General features: G+C 47.4%; 1 protein-coding gene across 7 annotated transcripts in view; it reads right to left on the reverse strand.

Moving 5' to 3' along the window:
* The window catches only part of PDLIM5 (PDZ and LIM domain 5), a 755,773-nt gene that overhangs the window by 469,198 nt on the left and 266,217 nt on the right, over positions 1-20,358 (reverse strand). The gene's annotated exons all lie outside the window — the stretch shown is intronic.

Genomic DNA, 20,358 nt, shown 5'->3' on the forward strand with positions numbered 1-20,358 from the left:
AGCTCTCTCTCTCTCTCTCTTCCCGTCTCAATCCTCATTTCACACCCCTGCCTCCCGGATCGAGGACCTCTCCAAGATCCAGAGTTCTTTGTTGCATCATTTCAAGAGAGTCCAGCAAAGAGCACTCGCATTACTCTACTCCTCAGACCTCAGGAAGTACTGTCTATGCGTCACCTCTTCCAGGTCTCCACAGCCTAGTTTGTGCCTTGCCCCCTTCTCATACCTCTCAAGCATTCATCAGATTGGTGCCAGTCTGTCCTTGGTCCCATTGGTCTTTTGATCTTGAGCTGCCCCTTATTCCAACGCATTTGATGTCCTGGACCGCTAAAAAATCTGGGAAAAGGAGGTTATAAAACCTGTGGCCGCCATCTTGGGTCCAATTATTCTCTCATCTGAGATGTATCTGAGATGTATGGATTGAAGCCGGTATTCAATGTTCTTATGGTTTACAAAGGATGACTGTCTTGGTTTCTCCTCAAAAAGGCCTATACGCATCAGAGAAAACTATTTTAAGGGTGTCAGTGAAACTCAATCCTCAATGTCACGGCCCCTTTGAGGATTCTGGTTAGTCAGAGATTCTTGGTTATATAGCCAATATTTTGGAAAAAGCAGTCAGCATGTATTAAATGGGCTACAATAGTGAAACATTGTAGGGCCCTACTGAAAGAACATCTTATAAATGCTGGCAAGTCAGAGGTTTGCAAAGAGTATTGACCAGTGTCTAATGATCATTCAGTTCAAAGAGTATAAATGATGAAGTTGACAGCATGCACGATGACTGTGGGCTCTTTTTGTAAACTAGCACAAGCCACTACTTTCCAGCAACAAAGTGATCGCTTGTTAAGTAGATGGCAACAAGAAACAGTAGGAATGGGAAATACCCATTGCTGGGACGCAGGGCAAGCGCAAGTTTAGTAAGACTGTAGGCTTGCTTAACCTAATACCTCTAACTGCAAAGGGCCCACACGTGGCTCCATGTAGAAGGGAGCTAGCCTCTGCCACACTTGGCAGGCATGGTTTCATCTGCCTAGCTATGACAATACAATTCAGGCCCTTTCACTCAATGAGTCGGTCGAGGTTTTATGAAATGTAATCATTTTTCTTTAAACAATTAAACATGAAATACACGTGACCTGGGAAACTGAGTACTGAAATTAAAACCTAGACTTCCTCGTGTGAGATGCGCGACATGACTGTGGTACTCTCATGGCAGTGGTCTGCAACCTGCTGCTCTCCAGATGTTTTGGCCCATGAATCTGATCATCTCCCACCACTGGCTGTGCTGCTGATGGGGGTTGTAGGCCACGGCACACAGGGGCAGACCCCTTGTTCATGGTGACCTTCGGTCTTCAGTCGCGATCAGTGAAAAGTTCTGCCAAGTGTGCCGTTACTCGAGATGCAAGTTGTAAAAACAAGTCTATGTCGGGGAGAAGGTACTCTCCTTGGAAACACCAGGCAATTCTGCCTTGATTTTGATTATTGAATGTGAACAGAATTTTAAAAGTGAACATAAATTAAAAATTCTTCCAATTTCTAACTCCTGTAATATTTTGCATGGAAAAGTGTCTAACAAGTGATATCCTTAGTTCAGCAAGTGAAGCCTACAAGCCAGGCCAGAACAAATCAACTCGGTTCCTGTCGGAAGAAGCTGCAAAGAAAGTCGCATGTACTGTAAACTTTCAACAGGTCTCAATTGTTCTACCTTTCTTTAGGAATATAGATCAAAACACACCACAGGTGATTTAATGCGAACATTTTCCCTACAGTTCGGTCTGCTGTTTACATGGGACGAGCCAACATTTAAATACAAAGTGTTTCTCTCTAGGCCTGCAGCAGGGGAAAAGGGTCCTTTACAATATATTGCATGTGGTACGGCTTTGGGGAATATAAAGGAAGGGCACCAGGGGATTCAAGAATTTTTCTTTGCATGGTATGAGTCCAAAATACAATTATGTGCATCTGTACAGTGCGTGCAGCGATTATGCTGTATGATTCAGAGATACCCAACATATGCTATGTAAACAACAGAAATATGATTAGACTGGCAAGAGGGTTTGGCATCTGTAGCTTCCCCACTACCAATAACGTAATGTGAAATTAGGTGCGATTGTGCGTGGAAAGGGTCTTTCGTCCTCCACCGAAAGGAAAGCTACAATTATTGTGCTTAATGTTACCATGAACTAACCAGCTTTTCATTATTAGAATTAGATTCAAAGTCTTTGAAATAATCTTACCGCCATCTGTCAAACAAAGGCATTTTAGGGGGAAATTAAATAAGACTGACCAAAGTGTCTGTAAAATGGAGCCTCTAGATTTCCTGTCTGTGCTTATGCAAGTCCCCCAGCAGAAATGTGAATTCATTCCCAAAATGTTTTTTTCCCCCTCCATTTACAGTGTTGTGCGGCAATGCATGTTTTTGAATAACACCAACGTTAAAAAGCATGGTCACAACTTGATATACACTTACTTACTATCGGTGTGTTTCTGCTAGAGTAAAATTAGGAAAATTGGTTCTGCATTTTCCAAAAGGGCCAAACATTTGAAACCAGGAATTGAATAATTGTTCTTTAAAAAATGTTTTAAAAAATAACTAACTTGAGCTTTTATATCAGCCTTCCAGGCGGAAGCAAGCCTCCAACCACAGGCCTGCCCTGCGTTGTCTTGCTTTCAAGACAAATGCACTGCACTTGAGCTATCCTCTCAGCCCTTTACAACAAACGGTATAATTAAAACAAGCCAAAAATGACAGTGCAAGTGGGTGCTGTGGGTGGCTATGAAGGTCACGACAGAATTCTAGACTAAATAATGAAAAAAAGAGAATGTCCTAATGACATTCCTCGCGGTTTCGCGCCAATTTGTTCTCTCGGGTATCCATTTGAGCCATGAAAAGATCCATCTGCTCTACGTGATCCCAGCATCTGGCGTATGTACACTGCCTCTTGCTTTCGTCCCCCTTCTATGGCGCCTCATCCTTGCTGCCATTAACAGGCTCGTGGTCCAGCATGCAAGGACTCTGCATAGTCTGCCCTTTGGGGCTTTCCACACCTTTCCTGCATACAGCGGCACTGCAGCTATGTCAGAAGTCGAGGAAATACTTCTAATCCCCTATTTTACTTCATATTGCAGGGTGCTCGTCACAACATTTTATAGAAATTAACCCATTTATTACCAATGCTGGGTGTTGTGGCAACCCTAGGCTCCATTAGGCAGCACATGAAAAGCTCCTACGTGCAGCGATTGTTTGCCACTGTGATGAATCTGATGGTGCCATCACTCCTTTCCCTGAGATAGCTTCTCCTCATGTCGCCAGGGGACGGCTGCCACTACCTGATCCCAACTAGGTGGGGCAGCTATATGAGGGAGGACCACATGGGGGCAGGGGGATGTCGGGGGTGGGGGGATGTAATGGCATTGTCAGAAGAAGCCACAAACCCCCCACTTTCATTTTGGGGATGTTCCCTCGCTTCCATATGCCTTGATGGCATAATTAAAGAAACTCCCTCAGCCACTCGCTAAGCTGATAGCCAGTATTCCTCAATTCACAGGGAAAACAGCATGACAGAAACTGGGATGAAGAACAGGCAAGAAGTAGTAATAATTAATCCTAAAGAGAACCATCATCAACCTCCTCAATATCATATGGAAAATGACAAGACAGAAACTGAGACAAGGAACAGGAGAGGAGTAGTAAGGATTACTCCTAAAGAAAATCAATACCAGCGGTCTAGTTGTTGGGACAATCAAATTTGCTCGGCATGGTTCAAAACCATGCTGGGAAATGAAACCTGGAGTTCTCCAGAGCAAGGCAGAGCGAGGTACCATCAGCGTCGCAGAAGTCCGAATGGCAGAAAGGGGTGAGAAGGGAACCCAGTGTGCAGCGCGCTTGGGGCAGGATGCAAGGAAGCAAGTTATGCTTTCTGAGTGCGAAGGGAGCTGGAACCCCGACCGAAGAACGAACAACTGTCAGAGGTGCTTGCATTGCACTGAGAGACGCGAGGGCCAGAAAACGACCTGACGTGAAATCAGGAAAGCCGGAGGAGTGCAGGAAGCAGACCCGTGAGCCCAGGCAAAGGGATGGGGCACCTAAGCACCATCAGCAAGAGAATGAAGGCCCTTGACGGTGGAACTTGGGTCTGAGACCCACGATATGAACTTGGAGAAAACCAAAACGAGAGAAACCAAAGGGACATTGTTTGTGAAGAACTGGCAGGGAAGTATACTGTATCTTTTGTAAAGCAAGCTGAATGAACTTTTTTTATAAAAATACCGACCACTTGCTGTATAAAGAAATTGCATTAAAGTCCTGGCAGGAGAGTACACCAGGCAAAGTCAAGTGTATAAAAGGAACTGTAAAAAAGAATCCCAAAGAAGTCCCATGCCTTTGGGGATTCTGAATGTTATTGGAGTAAGGAAGAAAACCTGGCTGGTGAGTCTACCATATGTCCTGTGAGTCTGTATACCCACACCCAAACTGCAGTACAGTTAAAATAGAATCCCAAAGAAGACCCATGTCATGTGGATTTTGATCAATCTTAAATGTGGATAGGAAACCGGGGAAGGGAGCATTTTCCCCAGGACTGGATTACAACAAGAGTAAAGAGTTGTCCTTTTGAATTACTTTGCATTTCCAAGAGAGAAACATGGGAAGAGCGTCATTCCCTGGGGCTGTGAACATTGACCATTTGGATCTTTTGTGTTGAAGTTTGAACTTTGTATTAGATTTGAACATTTGTGCAGTTCAAGAAGCAGAGACAATTCCCTTTGCACCTTAGATTTAGTTTTAGAGTGTGAGGGTGAGGATAGGATTTTTGACACCGGAAGTACATTTACTTTGGACATTTTGACACTGGACAGACCCTTAGGTTTGGTTGAGGTAGGGTAATACCTCTTAGATTGGGGGCAGTGATGCATTTTCCAACCCCTTTTCATGTGAATAAAAGTCTTTTGAAGAGGGAAGGCCAGAATCTGCCTCCCATCCTGGAAGACCCTCAAACAGGAAGAAGCACGAAAGACAATATGACCGCTGATCGTACGAGCCCACACCAATCCCCACTGCTCCATCAATGGACACCTAACATGAGAGATACCCTCTTACCAGACCCTACAACCCAGCAGCTGTGCGAACACTACCCAGAGTGGACGAAGATGCACAAGAGGGAGCCGGAGACAGTTACATGGACAGAATCGACTAAGGCACTGAGAAGCCATGCCTCAAGTCGTTAGAGACACCACCACGACATAGCTACGTCAGACATGCAGCACACATGCCATCCGCACACTCGAGCACTCACACACCCAACTACACAAAGAACACATTTGTACAGTTCTATAAGTTAGAGGACAGTGACATGTACATACTGTCTGCACCTTTTTTATTTTTTTTGCCATTAGCTTGCCGCAGGAATGCAAGAACCACACGTAAATGGTTGCAGATGCTTACATGCAAATAACCCTATGGAATGGCAGGTGCACACGAGGGACCTGACCGCCATAAGTACTAATCTATGGATACTATGGAAGGCGCATACAGTGGAGGCAGGACCATGGTTTAGGGAATCTTTGTAGGCCATAGCCGTCTTAGGAAAACCTGAAGCCACGCAGAATGCTGTACAAGAAGAATCACTACGGTGAGAACAATGCCACTGCCAAGGTCGTAATGTTGCAAGTGACATTCCTTAACCTGAACCGAAGTAACAGGAGCTGCAAAGAAGCCCATTCCCTGTAAAATAAAGAATTATTCAGAACTCCTGAGCTCACAAAAGTGGTCTCCAAGCACATGATCCGGCCGAGCTGACGAGGAGCCAAGATTTGGTGGCTGGGAAGAGCAAAGCATCTTTCGGACCAGACGATGGTTGCAACAAGTTTGTCACACTCAAGCTACAGTTCTGCGCTGGTAACGGAGCGTGCTCACAGCAATGATGATCCACACAGTTATGATGCTGACACATAGTTGCACCTCATGGACACATAGTTGCACATGCACCGTGAACAGGTGTCTTGCAGGCTGGGACCCGAGTTTGTCACTGGCTTGGGGGCCCGAGGTTCAACCAATCAAAATCCATGGCCCTAGGGGTGGGTAGCTGGGATCACCAACCAATCATGGGGTCTGCACACTGTAACAATTAGTAAGTAGCACTTTTCGGGGATGGTCCAAGCCTGACACTCGACGTGGCCTGGTCCAATCAACTAACCTCTATATGGGCTCTTACAGGGGAACTACAACTAAACAACCTATCCAGAGTGGAGTAAGGTTTTTGGAGAATGGCCCGGAATTTGATGTAAGTTGCGACACCATTCATTACCAAAACTGGCCTGCGAGCCAGAATTCGCAGAGAGGTGCCTGGAATCGCCACTGTGCATGTGATCCCTGCGATTTGTTTGCTGTAATAAACCCCAGTTATACCTTGCTACTTGTCTGGACCTTACGTTCTTTTGGACTGGGAATGAGTTAAGCCTTCCATGACTTCAGCACCCCAGGACTCCTACCAAAAGGCTCTGCCTGCCTTGGAGTTCACCCTAACAATTTGGAGGCATTGCTGAGATCGTTTGTGACGTCAGCCCGGCAAGAAGCTGCCTTCTTAGCCATCAGACATGGAAGGCTGCAGGAGCCTTGAAGAATTGCAACACAACCGGCCAGTGCAACCGGAGAGCGGTCATTGGGAGCCGCCTTCAAAAACTATCCCGCTCGCGGTGGGCGAGGTGTCCACGCGGACCAGAAGGGTGAGATGAGCGGTTGATGGACAGCCAGAGGCAGAGCAGCATCACCGAACGTAGAACGTATGTAGTGGTGCACTCAAATAGCAACGAGGTGTGATGGTGGGTGTAACATGTGCAGGAGGATGGAGGTGGATAGTGGTCAGTGAATAATGGTAACACTTGTATGGCAGCAGGGACCTGAGCGGAGGTAGAAGTCCCTTTTCGATGTCTAGGGAACGTTCGGTCTTCGAGGTAAAAGGTTCTGGTGAAAAACCAGGACTATCGGCTTGATAGGCTTGGAATATAGAAGTATTTATATTAGGTATTCCTATGAATTGGGCGTTTTAGTTTGAAGCATAGATATCGGTATCCCCGTAACAGTTACCTGGAGCCATCCTAGATTATGGAAGTTGCACTATCTGGTTAACGTGCATAAGAGCAGGGTGGACTTAGAATGGAGGAGAGACTACTATGAAGGGAGAAGAGTAACTGCAATGCAGAGGCGAGCCTCTATAGCGACAACGTCCTGGAGGGGCAGAGCCACGCCAATCTGCAGAACCAGTAGTAGTGTTGGAGAAGCAAGACATGCTAGCTGGAGGCTGAAAGGCGGGTGCTGTGACCGACCAAGAGGCTTAGGTCAGGAGAAGCGATATGAAGGGAAGTCAACCATATTCTCTTGTAGCATGACCATGGGAGAGCTGTGGTGGTCTGGCGCCAAGCAACCAATGCCGAAACCTGGAGGAAGGAAAGGAGCCCCGGTCCCCGTGCTTACCAACGGGGAAGCAGACGCTACAAAATTGTGGATGCTAGTGAGGGTTATGAACTTTGGTTTCCAAGATTGCCAAAACTGACAAAGGTAGGAGAATCTGAGAGAATGGGAATCGCACATGCCCCATGTAAAACGAAGTGAAAGAGATGAGCACTGTAGATCCAGGTGGGAGAAGCCAGCTACAGTACTAGAGTCAATGAGAGCAGAATGGGTATACGGCCCACCGAAAACAGAGTGAATGAAATGCAAACATTTTATATTGAGGTCGGAAAGGCCACCAACAGCACAAGAGCCTAAGAGAGCTGAACGGGCACAAGTCCTATGTACAACGGAGTGAAAGGGATACGTGTGCTTTATGCCAAGGCAGAGAACGCCAGGAAGATGTTTGACGCGGAACAGAGTGAATGGAGTTTGAATGCTCTGCAACAAGGCTAGCAAAGCCTATTAGGTAATGGGAATCTGCAATACCCGAGCGGTTTAATAATGTGATTAAGAACCAATACACCTAACAAAGAGCCACATAACATTGGTGGGTGCCAGTGGCACGAAGGTGGGATACAGATAAGTGTCTTTCAAGTGATTCTGGAGGGATTTGAACACTTGAAACAAAACCTGAGAAAAGTAAAATAAGAAACCTTCTTTTCCAAGGGGAAAGAAATAAACATACAGAAGATAATTGTATTTTTAACCAACAAACTCTACATGAAGATTGTGAAGACTATGGGCCTGATCACAGAAGCCTTTTATAATGGCGCAATCCCATTGAAAAATGCTCTGTGAATCAGGTCCATATATTCTAAAGGAACTTTGAGACTGAGAGTTGGGCCAGATAGAAGCCATACCAGGATTGATGTGCAGGCCTCCACTGTTTCCTTTTAGTCATGTTTTCCAAAGTGGTAGCGCCAGTTAGCTAACTAGGTTTTGGACTCGCAACTATTTATTTTGGACTTCGACGAGCACCCTTAGTTTTGTGTTCGAATGTCGGGCACTTCCGTCATAGTGATGGGGATGGACAGGCATTTTTCTTTCAATTTAAATTAACATCCTCAAACCATTAACCACTGTAGTCCGAGTGCTTCTGGTTTGCCACACCACTTAAGAATCTTTGCCAGCAGGTGGACAGTGCCTCCTGCTTCGTTAACCCTAAAGATGAGCCTTTCCTAAGATGTTTCTGCTAACTCACAGATTCTGACAAATGCTTGAATTCTCAACAAATGTAATTGCAATGTGGCCACTTTTTAAAAGATCTGCTCGGCCGCTATATTTTTTATATTTTATATTTTTTTTTTATATATATATTGTTTTCTTTTTTAATATGTAGGACGGTGGATGCTATACTTGCAGGTTTCAAATGTACTTTTGAAACATGGTTTCTTCCTTCGTTTCTAACTATTGTAGGGACATATGGGTTGAGGGCATGGGAAATCTTGGGCTGTGTGGTGCAAACCCGGTTGCAGGCTAGTATTGGACCGAACTATAATCCCCAAGACTGGCATACTGTGTGCCAGAGTCCTTTCATGTCAGGGGAGATCTCAGTCTATTTTCTCATTTGCTTTCCATCTATTTTGGGATTGATGTCTGCTCTAGAAACACCAGACACAAGATGGATGTATACTTTTGGTAGGAGGATTTGAAATCCAAGTGTTTTCTTCCTCTAAGATGCAAACTGGAGAAAGAGGAGTGAACAACAATTGCAGTCTTTCACTAGAAATTACTTGTGATCCTCATGACAGATGGGCTCATCGGCAATGCAACAGCACGATTACCACCGATGGTTTCACACTTCATATTTTCATGAAAACATTGCTTTTGAAGCACCAAAATACCTTTAACTGGGACGATTCAACCCGTTTTATTTTTGCGCTGTACTTTTTCAAACCCACTCAGAGTAACTTGAATTTTAAGTCAAAGTTTAGGTTTAAACTTTTATTTATTTAAAATATGAACCAGAAAAGCAAACTGCTTCACAAAAGAAATTTCTGTAGCAAACCCTCCTGAAACGCTGGAATCCACACCCGGGAAGAAGCAGGAAGAGTTGCACTTGTAATCTTTAGAGGAAATATCAGTTCACTGGTTATTTTGTGTAGTAGGTGTGATGGGCGAGCCCGTGCCTCGGGCCGCCCTGTACTCGCACACACGCGCATGCAATCACTGAGACAGGAGACATACGTCTGTGCTTTCCAGGGTCCCGGCGGCAACTGCCGCACGGACCGTCTTTATTACTAATGCGCATGCGCGGCTTGAAACGAGGCTCGCGCATGCGTACTTCCACCGTAAGACGTCACATCCCTTTTTTTCTTTAACCAAAACAAAACTGGCATCAACACATTAAACATGGTAACTATAGCTAGACCTAACGTGGGTCGCTGACCTGACTCGGACGTCGGCTCAGTCTCCTGAGTCCAGGACGTAGTCCTTGAGACGAGCAGGCAGTCTGCGATCATGTCGCACCGGATATCTGCTGCTACTCCGTGGGGCCACAGCGGGGCTGTCAGCCCGTGGCGGCACATCCAGTGGCAAGTCAGCTACGGGGTTTTCGGCTACAGATTCCAATGAGGCTCCTTCATCTGGATCGGCTTCTGCACCTGGGACATCCACTTTTTTGAAGAAGGACCGGTTGCGGGTGACGGTCCCTCGCTCGTTGGCTGCAGTGACCATGGTCCCCTTGACATGGGTAACAGTCCACGGCTGGGGTTCGTACGGTAGTGACAGTTTCCCTTCAGGTCTGCGATTCCGCACTAACACAGAATCTCCGACGGCCACTTCCTTATCTTGCAAACCCCTCCTCGCACTCTCCTTCACGTTGCGTGCAGCTCGCTCCTCACGGACTTTCTCGTTGTCGATAACCCCGGGCTCCCGGCCCTCAATCTCCGGGATCAAACCTCTCGGACAGCGTCTAAACAAAGCCTCGGCTGGGGCAACCCCCGTGGACTGGTGAGGCGTGGTTCTGTATTCCCTCAAGAACTCGACCAATTTCTGCCGTAGGTCACCCCCTCCATTTGCCGATATTCTGAACACTTTGTTAAGGGTCCTCATGAGTCTTTCTGCTTCGCCATTCGCCAGAGGGGCGAGACTTTCTGGTGTTGGATGCCTTTTTCCTTCAAGTACTGCGCAAACTGGCTCCCCGTGAATGGAGGCCCATTGTCCGAGCACAGAATTTCAGGAAAACCATAAGTCGAACATTTTGTCCAAAGCCCTGATGGTGTGGTCGGTCGCTGTTGACTCCACCACCTCCACTTCTGGATACCTCGACCATTGGTCAACCACCACCAAAAAGTACATGCCCCTCCCACGTCGATCCAAAATCGGTGTGGACGGTGCCCCACGGACTCTCACTCCTTTCCATAGAGCTAATGGGCAGAGCCCACTCTACGGGGCTCGCCCCTTGGCACGGCAGGCACCTCTTCACGTACAATTCCACTAGGCTTTCCAGATCGGGGAACCATACTTTGGGTCTCAGCCGCGCCTTCGTTTTAGCGACCCCTTGACATCCCATTATGTGCCAGTTCTAGGACGCGATTCTTCAGGGCTTGTGGAATGACAATCTGCCTCCCCCGCAGCAGTAGACCGTTGTCCGATATCGAGAGTTCGTCCTTCACCCTCCAGAGCACCTGAAGGTCCTTCTGAGCCCTCACTTCGCGCCTGGTGTTGCTCTGTAGCACTTATTTACAGTCGCCACTTCTCACCGCAGCCTGGATGATTCGAAACACTTCGTCCGACGATTCCTCGGCCACGACTACCCTGGACAGCGCCACAAGCATCGCGCCCTCCACAATGTTGTGCACCAACTCCTGGCAATCCACCATCTCCCTGGGACTCTCTGCCCGCTCGTAGTTCGGGTGGCAGGAGAGGTCATCCGCAGGATTATTAGTTCCTGGTCGGTATGTCAGCTTGACCCCGTACTCGATGAGCGCAAACATCCAGCGCTCTATCCGAGAGGGGGCGGGGGGGCTTTGACGACGCACCCGCTAGGATGGGTAGAAGCGGCCTGTGGTCCGTTCCGACCGTTACAGGTTTGCCAAGAATATACAGACGAAAATGCCGGCAGCCCCAAATGATGGCCAACGCCTCCCTCTCGATCTGCGAGTAGCATCTCTCCGTGTCCGTGAGAGCCTTACTCGCATATGCGATGGGGCGCATGTTACCTCTAGTGTCAGCTTGCATAAGAACAGCGGTGGGGTCAAAATATGCCATCGTGTCACGATCCGACAGGACTCGTTTGATCTCCTGGAAGGCCTTCTGCTGTCTCTTGTCCCACACCCAGGTGGCCTCATTCTTAGTCAGTGCTCTGAGAGGCTCGGACAGGGACGCCAGTCCCCTGATGAACCACCCGCAGTAGTTAACCATCCCCAGGAAACTATCACCTCCGTGGGGGACTGGGGCGCCGCGCCTCGCGGATGACTGACTGTTTCCGGGTCTGGCGAAACACCGCTGGCATGGAAGATGAAACCAAAATAAACAATCTTGTCGCATTTTTCACAGTGCAAGGTAAGGCCCAGCTCGCTCAACCTCCGCAAAGTGGACTCCAGTCTCTTCTCAGCAAAAACCAGAATGTCATCACTCATATTGAGTACCCCTTTCAGGCCAGCCAGCGCTCTCCTGATGGCATTTTGAAAGACTTCCGCTGCAGATGAAATGCCAAAACTCAGGCGTTTAAACTGATAGAGGCCCTTGTGTGTGGTAAATGTCGTAATATATCTCAAATCTGGGTGAAGCTCTAGTTGTCGATAGCCCGACCTCGGATCCAACTTCGAGAATACTCTGGCCCCTTGTAGTTCTCCCACAATGTCATTGAGCGTTGGTGTTCTGTGCCTTTCCCGTTTTATGTCAGCGTTCGGGAGACGCATGTCCACACAGATGCGGACAGCACCTGGCTGTTTCGGCTTTGGCGCCACCACAATGGTCGATACCCAGGGTGTCACTCCCTCCACCCGCTCTATGATTTCCATTTTGACTAGTAGTTGGAGTTCCTTCTGAAATTGCTCCCGGAGATGGAACGGAATTCGTCTATGTTTGAGGGCGGTGGGCCGGATGGTATCATCAAAGGGAAGACGCACTGGGGGAGCCTTCAACTTGCCTACCCCATGAAAAATGCCAGAAAACTTGACTAGTAGTTGATCTATGTCCACCTGGTACACCTCGAGGGCAAAATGCACCATGTCCAACGCTTCCGACGCCGCGCAGCTGAGCAGTGAGTGTGGGCTGACGTCGGTGAAGAAGAATCGGGCCTCGATGGTCTTGGTCCCCTTGGTAACGGGCGCCACAAACACCCCTTGAATGGGTAGCGGGGTATCGCCCCCAAAAGTGAAAATCTTTGCTTTTGACACGTCCAACGGTGGCGGCCCTGGGATTGCCTTGTAGTGGTCGGTGGCAAGCACACAAACAGAGGCCCCTGTGTCTATCAGTACCTGTGTGGGGATGCCGTGAATGTCCTTTTCCGTACTCCTGTCGCAAGATTCGAAATGAAGATTTCCTCTTCCTCCTCCTCTTCTTCTCCGATGTTGAGTCTTTGAGCATCTTGCTCTAGTGTCGCAATGCTGCGTTGCCTCCTAAACCCCCCTCCGCTTGTCCTCGCCGTCCCTTGGTGTGTGGTCACCGGTGCTGCAGCGCGACACATCCTGGCATAGTGACCAGGACTGTTGCACCTACCGCAGACCCTTGATTTGGCGGGACAGTCATCGGAGTGAGGCAGATCATACCCACTTTACTGGCAAATAGTCGCAGATCCATGCGCTGGAGCTGCCTCCTGGCGCTTCTGGCCCCAGCGAGCTTTTGACGAAGCTTGCCTCCCGACTGCTAACGCCTCTTCCGACTTGCCAGGGCGTACAGCTGCATCCATCTTCGCACCTCTCGTCTCGGCCAACTAATATACTCTACCACTATCTAATATTTGAGTTAGAGTCATACTTGGGTCCCGCAGTATCTGTCTGCGCAGCTTGCCCGAGCTGCAACCTTGGATCACCTGATTGTGGACCATGACCTCTTCATTGTCTCACCTGCAGGTGGCAGCCATCTGCCGCAGACGTGCGCAGAACTGGTCAAGGGATTCCTCCTCACACTGTTTCTCGCCGCAAAAGAGAAATCTGTTGAAGTCCACATTAGATAACGGAATGAAATAGTGCTTAAGGGCCGTTTTAACTGCATCGTACATCACCACTTGCAGGTTTAGAGACTCAAATGCAGAGAATGTCCATCCCTGCTGAGTAGAGCAGTGTCGCTCTTTTTACGTCCTCGTTGGTCTCTCCGGTCGCTGTGAAGTACATGTCTAATTTTTTTATCCACAGTAACCATTTTGGGCCCAATTTTGAAGGTGGGCCCGAAGTGTCAAATTCCTGCATTGGTAGTAACGAACCATGTTGTCTGCGCACCACCACCTGCGCCGCAGGTGCCTCTCCATCACTGTCCGCCATCTTCACAGGTCGCACAGGCACCTCAGAACAGGGTTAGAGGCCTGACTTAGACAGATGTTGACATACCTGGATGCATGAGCTGTGGTGATGCGCTGCTGCAGTGATGATCCTCCCAGGCACCTGGCTGTCATTCAACACCTAGATGACCATCCTGTCATCAAGACTCTCTGGTCACAGACTGCGCTGCAGTCCTCCTGGACTGGAGAACTGCAGAAGTTCAAAAAATGGGGTTGTTAGTTATCCCTTAGCACGTGGGCATTGCACGAGCGCCCTCGCGGGCCGCTGCTGCCTTATGCACTGAAAATAACATGGCCACCATCGCTCACGTCGGGTTCGGGATGTGCAATGAAGAAAATGCTGGTGATCGACACACTCGCGCGTGTCAAACCACTCCCTTCGTTGGATCCCATCCTTGTCGCCAATGTGATGGGCGAGCCCGTGCCTCGGGCTGCCCTGTACTCGCACGCACACACGCAATCACTGAGACAGGAGACATATGTCTGTGCTTTCCAGGGTCCCGGCAGCAACTGCCGCACGGACCGTCTTTATTACTAATGCGCATGCGCGGCCCGAAACGAGGCTAGTAGGAGTTGTTCTGCCGAGGTTCACTTTTAGCAGTGAGGTTTTGGGGTGGAGAAAGTAATGGTCTGTTGCGTAGAAATGTTATGGTATGACAGCTAGGTGCATTGGGGGAGCGGATTTAAGAGACGCCGCAGGAAAAAGTCAGCAACGGGGATTAATGGATAGAATGGTCGGCGCGTAGACAAATTGTTGAAGTCCTTTGTCATTGACTCCGCTTTACTTTTTATACAGATGTTGCCTTTACCAAGTGGGGCATCTTACTGGCAGAGTGCAACTACAACCCCAGTGGCATACATGCAGTACAAACTGGGGGCTGAAATGCCTCTTGGCATTAGCACCTATAAAGAGGCACGGCTTCCAACGATGAAGAATAAGGACCCTGTGGAAGTATGAGACCAGTCTCTGTGCCCTTCTATATGCACTGTGCACTCATTGGTGGGTAAAAGAGTGGAGCTCGCACAAGGGCTGGAGAGTGTAGTGGAAGGCTCTGTAGACAAGCCGAGTGGGACAAAGGACACATGATATGGTAAGTCATTTATAACGCGCCTGTACACAAGTGTTTCGAGTTGTGACAAGTCAAAGAGGGGTAGACAGAGGGAGGACGAAATAAACTATCTTACTAGGCCTTGTCATTCATGTGGTGCAAGTGTTAAGGGCAGGTAACACGAGAAGTGCCATGGGGGAGGGGAGGAGAGGGCAGGGCTTAGGTCACATAACCTAGATCCATTTTCACCTGCTCACCAACTGCAAATGAAGAGGTTGGAGGGCTGCTTAAGTAGGGCAAAAGGGCGCAAAACAAGAAGGCACCAACAGTTTAGCAGTGATTGACAGGTGGGTGGAGTTTAGGCCATGTGACCTAGATCCACTTGCACCTACTCACCAACTGCAAAGCAAAAGGGGCTGGAGGGCTGCTTTAGTAGGGTAAAAGGGAGGGAAAACAGGAAGATTAAACTGAAAATGGAGTGCTAACTATATGATATACATTAAAACAACGCTTTGAATACAAAAATGAGACAATTAAATGAACAAAAAGGAAATTGCACAAAGTTTTCTGTGTCCATACAATTAAATAAATGCAGTTGCAGCATGTCTCTGATGGACATCCTGCTGTTTGGCACAGGGGGCTAGCTCTAACCTGAAGGAGAAAGGAGGCCTGGAACTTTATCCCATTGTTGAGAGTAGAATAACCCAACAGAACATGTTGAACTGTTACAAGTGAAAGGTCTGGTAAACAGCAACTGGCGGATGGGCAGCAACGCTGGTGTACTTGAAAATTCCAGCCCATTGAAATCAATGCAGTACACAACAGAATGAAGGTCCGTGGGCAATAGTGGCTTGCCATAGGAATCAATGTCATTTCAAAATGTCAGTTGCACACTTACTACCTTAGTCTTTTCTGCGCTAGGGCCCACTTGCACCTCGCGGGGGACCGTATCTATCTTTAAGTCACAATGTGAAAATGGGTTACTACCCAATAATCCTTCTGCGCAGGGTCCGAGCGTCCAAAGACCACTGCCGTGGGGACCGGGTAGCATTCTTAGTACCAACCTCTTTGTGGATTCACAGACTACAACGCCCTAAAAATAACCCAACAGACTTGCCAGGGGCAAATGAAAAGTTAAGATCTTACATTATTGTGTAATCTTGGTTGCTTTATTAATGCAGATGCTTTGGTTTGCTAACCAAATAGTCCACGCAATAACAGGTAGCAATTCATAGAAGGTTTGAAGCATGTTCCTGGCATGCATGCACATTTATGCAGTAAGAAGTAATGCCACTGCGTGCATTAAACCCCCTGTCCTCAAGCCCTGCTAGCTAAAGGCCATCCAGCAGCACAGAGTTTTGCATCACACTGAAATGAGATTTACTTCTTAATTTAGACTTTACTCGGGGTCCTAAACTCACACCACGATGTCCTCAGCAAACACAGGTCAATCACCCATTTGTTTAGCCATACATCAACCAACTGTCTGAACGTAGCCCCTTATGGCACCATCGTAGCTACTACTATGCAGGTGGCTCGTCAAAAAGTGCAGACGTAGCTCTAAAAATCCATATTTTTGTTACCAACATGGTGTCGGACCACATGCCAAGAGGAGCACCGTCTGCATTTCAGCTGCGACGTGACTGCTTACGCAGATGTAGGACCTGGACGTACAGTGCGTCCAGTCATACTTGACACGTTTCCAGCGCATCACTTGGAGGCCATCCAGTGGATCAAATCGCAGGATAGCGTTACGGGTGGCGAGATGCTGAAACGTGCAAAATCAGAGTAAGCGAATGCCATGCTAATTAAAGCGCGCACCCACTGGATGAGATGTGCTCCTAGATACTGATGACGGACTTCCCAAGCGCCTCCACTGCCGCAGCAATGTCGGCGCGCCATTCAGAGACGGAAACCAAAGGGATTAGGATGGTTTGTTCAAGCCTTTATTGACTGCATTCACATGTATGGGGCACCACAGAGAACCCTGTGGTCACAAGCACACTGGCTTTCTCATCTACTGCACCAAGGCGCACTGTGTAGAGTTCATTTCTACCTCTTGGCATGTCCCCTCTCCTGGAAACAGTTGAACTACATCAGATTATGCCACAGGAATTTGGGTAATCCAATATAGATGGCTGTACCAGTGCATTTTCGGGATTCTACTATTACAAATGGTGGTGGGAAAGGAGGGTGGAGTATTCATATTAATCTAAACTACACTACTCTGTTGCCCAGCAATAGAGGACAAGGCAGTGTACTTCAAGACTAAACTAACCGGCCTCAGAAAGAGGTGACAAAGAAAGTTGTTCCATCTTTGACAGTCCGGCCCACTGCACCAGTGAGGGTCGGGGCTGTCAGTAGCACGCCTGCGCGAGCCTGGGCATGCAGCGCACAGCAGAAAACACAACACGCTCATTGGTTGCAAAAACCCGGGCTGGAAAATCAGTTCCGGCGATTCCTTTATTAACGTCCCTGCCCCAGTCAGGTGACCCCGGTCTTCCGTTGTGCACGCAATATCACAAAATTGTGTGGGTAGCAAATGCAAGAGGTGAATGCTACTGCACTGCTGATCAAGGTTAAAAGTACCCAGGACAAAAAACATAAGTTTTTCGCCAATAGTAACACAAATAATTACCATTTATACAAAACCTTAAAGCAGTGGTATTGTGATGGGTTTCCACAGGTGGACTGAGTGAGACCGTGCGAGCAGAAGTGGTCATGGTAGTGTTAGTTTAGAACAGATAGCTCTTAAATTAATCTTGCTGGATGCCGTAAAAAGGTTTTGGGCCCACTCCCCCTTTCAAGGTTAGGACTGAGAAGTATCTAGTTTTTTATGGTGACGTGTTTCAATCTTGGAGTACGAAGTGCTGATTTGATGCATCTGTAATGTATATTGGCAGTCAAAAAGGCATAGCACCCGCAGCAGGATCCTTTTGGCCAAATACGAATGTTGACTGGGGGCCTCAGCCTTTCATTAAAAAAACAATGCACTGAACACCCCTCCAGCAGGCTTAAATCTAGAGTCCCTTCTTGGTGAAGGCAATGGCTGAAATCCTATATGGCTGCTCCCATATCCCACCGGGATTGGTAGTAGGATGTATGGGCAAGACCGACCAAGAGTGGTGCTCCATTAGGCGTCCATGCTGTTTGCGTCCGAGGAACCAAATCTGTTGGTACTTTTAAATTACACTGGAATCATAAAATCAATAGAGGAAGTTCAATTCGTTTTTCTGTGTTAAATTCTTAATTTCTGTACATGCCAAGACATGGGATTTTTTAGGGACATCATGGTAATATTCAATCTGAAGTATAGATTTAAATGCGTTTGGTCAGTTGTAGCTAATCAGTTTCCCATCCAACTGACACATTGCTCCCATAACACTAAACTGAACCAGCATCTCCATTTTTTATTTACAATGATGTTGCTATTATGAGTCAAAGCACAACTCAATTTGAATCAGTCAACATTCTAACAAACCCACAAACGATTCAGGCCTACCACCTAATTAAATACCCTCCATGAAGATTGATCTAATGGTTTACAGCAAGTCCATTGCTCCAGCACAACAAGCAAAGTGGTCCAGCCTGACAGAGAGAACGGGACGCCCGGAGGACAGGGTACAGTAGGAAGAAAAACAGAAATGTAACCAACTGCAATAACCCTCATGGGAGCCAGATTTTCCAGCCGCCTTTCCTCTCTGTTCTATTCAATAGAGAGCACGTACACCCCCTTCCCATCTCCCAGCCAACTCCCACTAATACAGCGAGTAGCAAAATAGCTGGAGCAGGGGCCTGCAATGTGGGGCTCAGCAGATGTTTTGGTCTAGGACTCACACAATCCCTCCCATCCCTTCATCGACGCACACTGGTAGGGCTGATGGGAGCTATAGTCCAAAGCATCTGCGGAGTCAAACTTTGCAGACCCCCAAATTCGACTTTAGGTTTGCTTCATCGCTCACCCTTTATGCCTTCAACGAAGGACAAAGCAGAAAGATTCCTCACTGAACATATCAACAGGTGACCAACCAATGCCTAATTGCTTTGGCTTGAAGCTCCTTTTTTACCCCGAATGGTTTTCTTTCCTATGCAAACAACTCTACGCTCAGAACGGGTAACGTTAGGGTGGGGCGATTACCTAACAAAACCTCCTTTTGCTTAATTGCCTCCTTCAGAATGAGCTTCTACAGTACATAGAATCCCCCTCATTGTGGCCCCGTTTGCTACATCCACGTTTGGTCCCCTTGTCAGGAGTTGGTAATTACGATGTATCATTGTTATCAACTGTATCACAAGGACTAAAGTAATCTGAGGTTTTACATAGCAAGGGACAATTAGTCCACTGTTGTCTTGCCCAGCAGTCCCAAAATGTGCATATTCGCCCCCCCCCACTCCCTTTGCCACTTATTTTGTGCAGGATCTCCAAGGTATACTACACTCCAGCCTCAACAAAATCCCAATTGCTTTTTTTCTGGAATTAGTCGTCTGAACACAGTCAGCAGTCATTTTCTGAGGTTCCACGCAGCAGCTGTCCACTCACTTTTCCTCAGGGAATTGTTCAATACGTAGAACCCATTTTTCATATGTTTAACATTTGCTGAAGCATATAAGCATGTAGAATGATAACCACTCTGTGTAGAGCTTTCTCCCACCACTCATTAAGTTGCCTGGACAGAATGAACCTTCCGAGAAGTCGTCTCCTTGGGTTTCAAACTTTCTTCTCCCTGATGTTAACATCTCAAGTCAGTCACTGCTCCCCTCCGGAAAGCTCAACATTTCCCACTCACAAAACTTAGTCAATTCCTTCATTGAGGGGCAACCACAGTCACTCCCCAATGAAAATAAAAGTCAGGCTATTAGTGGATGGTCCAATGGGGTTGCCTGTGTTGCTCCACGGCACAGTACTCATTATGTGGCTTCTTATCAGTGTCTTCATGGAGAATTGGATCACTCAGAAACCACCACATTGTGTCCATCAGACAGTTACTGTTCAGTAAGATAAAAATGCTTGGTTTGTTGTAGGTAGTGTGAGGGGTCAGAAATGCAAGACGGACAAGTAGATCGAGTTTTCTCACAAGTAGCAATTTTATGAAATAAGAGTGAGATAAACGCCTTTCTCTCCCTAACCTAACAAGGGTTTCCCCCCTACCTGTCAAATTAAGACTAAAAGGAAAAGTATCTGCCCCTCACAGTTACACATACAACAGAATTAAACTGATATATGGCTGTTTAAACACAATAAAATAACTTTTATATTCAAGCAGACTTTGCAAACCTGTATCCTTGTAACCAGGGATGGATCCCCTTCGCCCAGGATTAATTCAGGATATTTCAAACCAAAGTTCAAATCATGAAGATTCTTTTCAACAGCCAAGTATCGCTCCAAATATAACACCAGGTTCTTCTCATTCCATAGA

This window comes from Ambystoma mexicanum, chromosome 6q (genome assembly GCF_040938575.1).
Source record: "Ambystoma mexicanum isolate Mex_15411 chromosome 6q, UKY_AmexF1_1, whole genome shotgun sequence".
Taxonomy (NCBI): Eukaryota; Metazoa; Chordata; class Amphibia; order Caudata; family Ambystomatidae; genus Ambystoma; species Ambystoma mexicanum.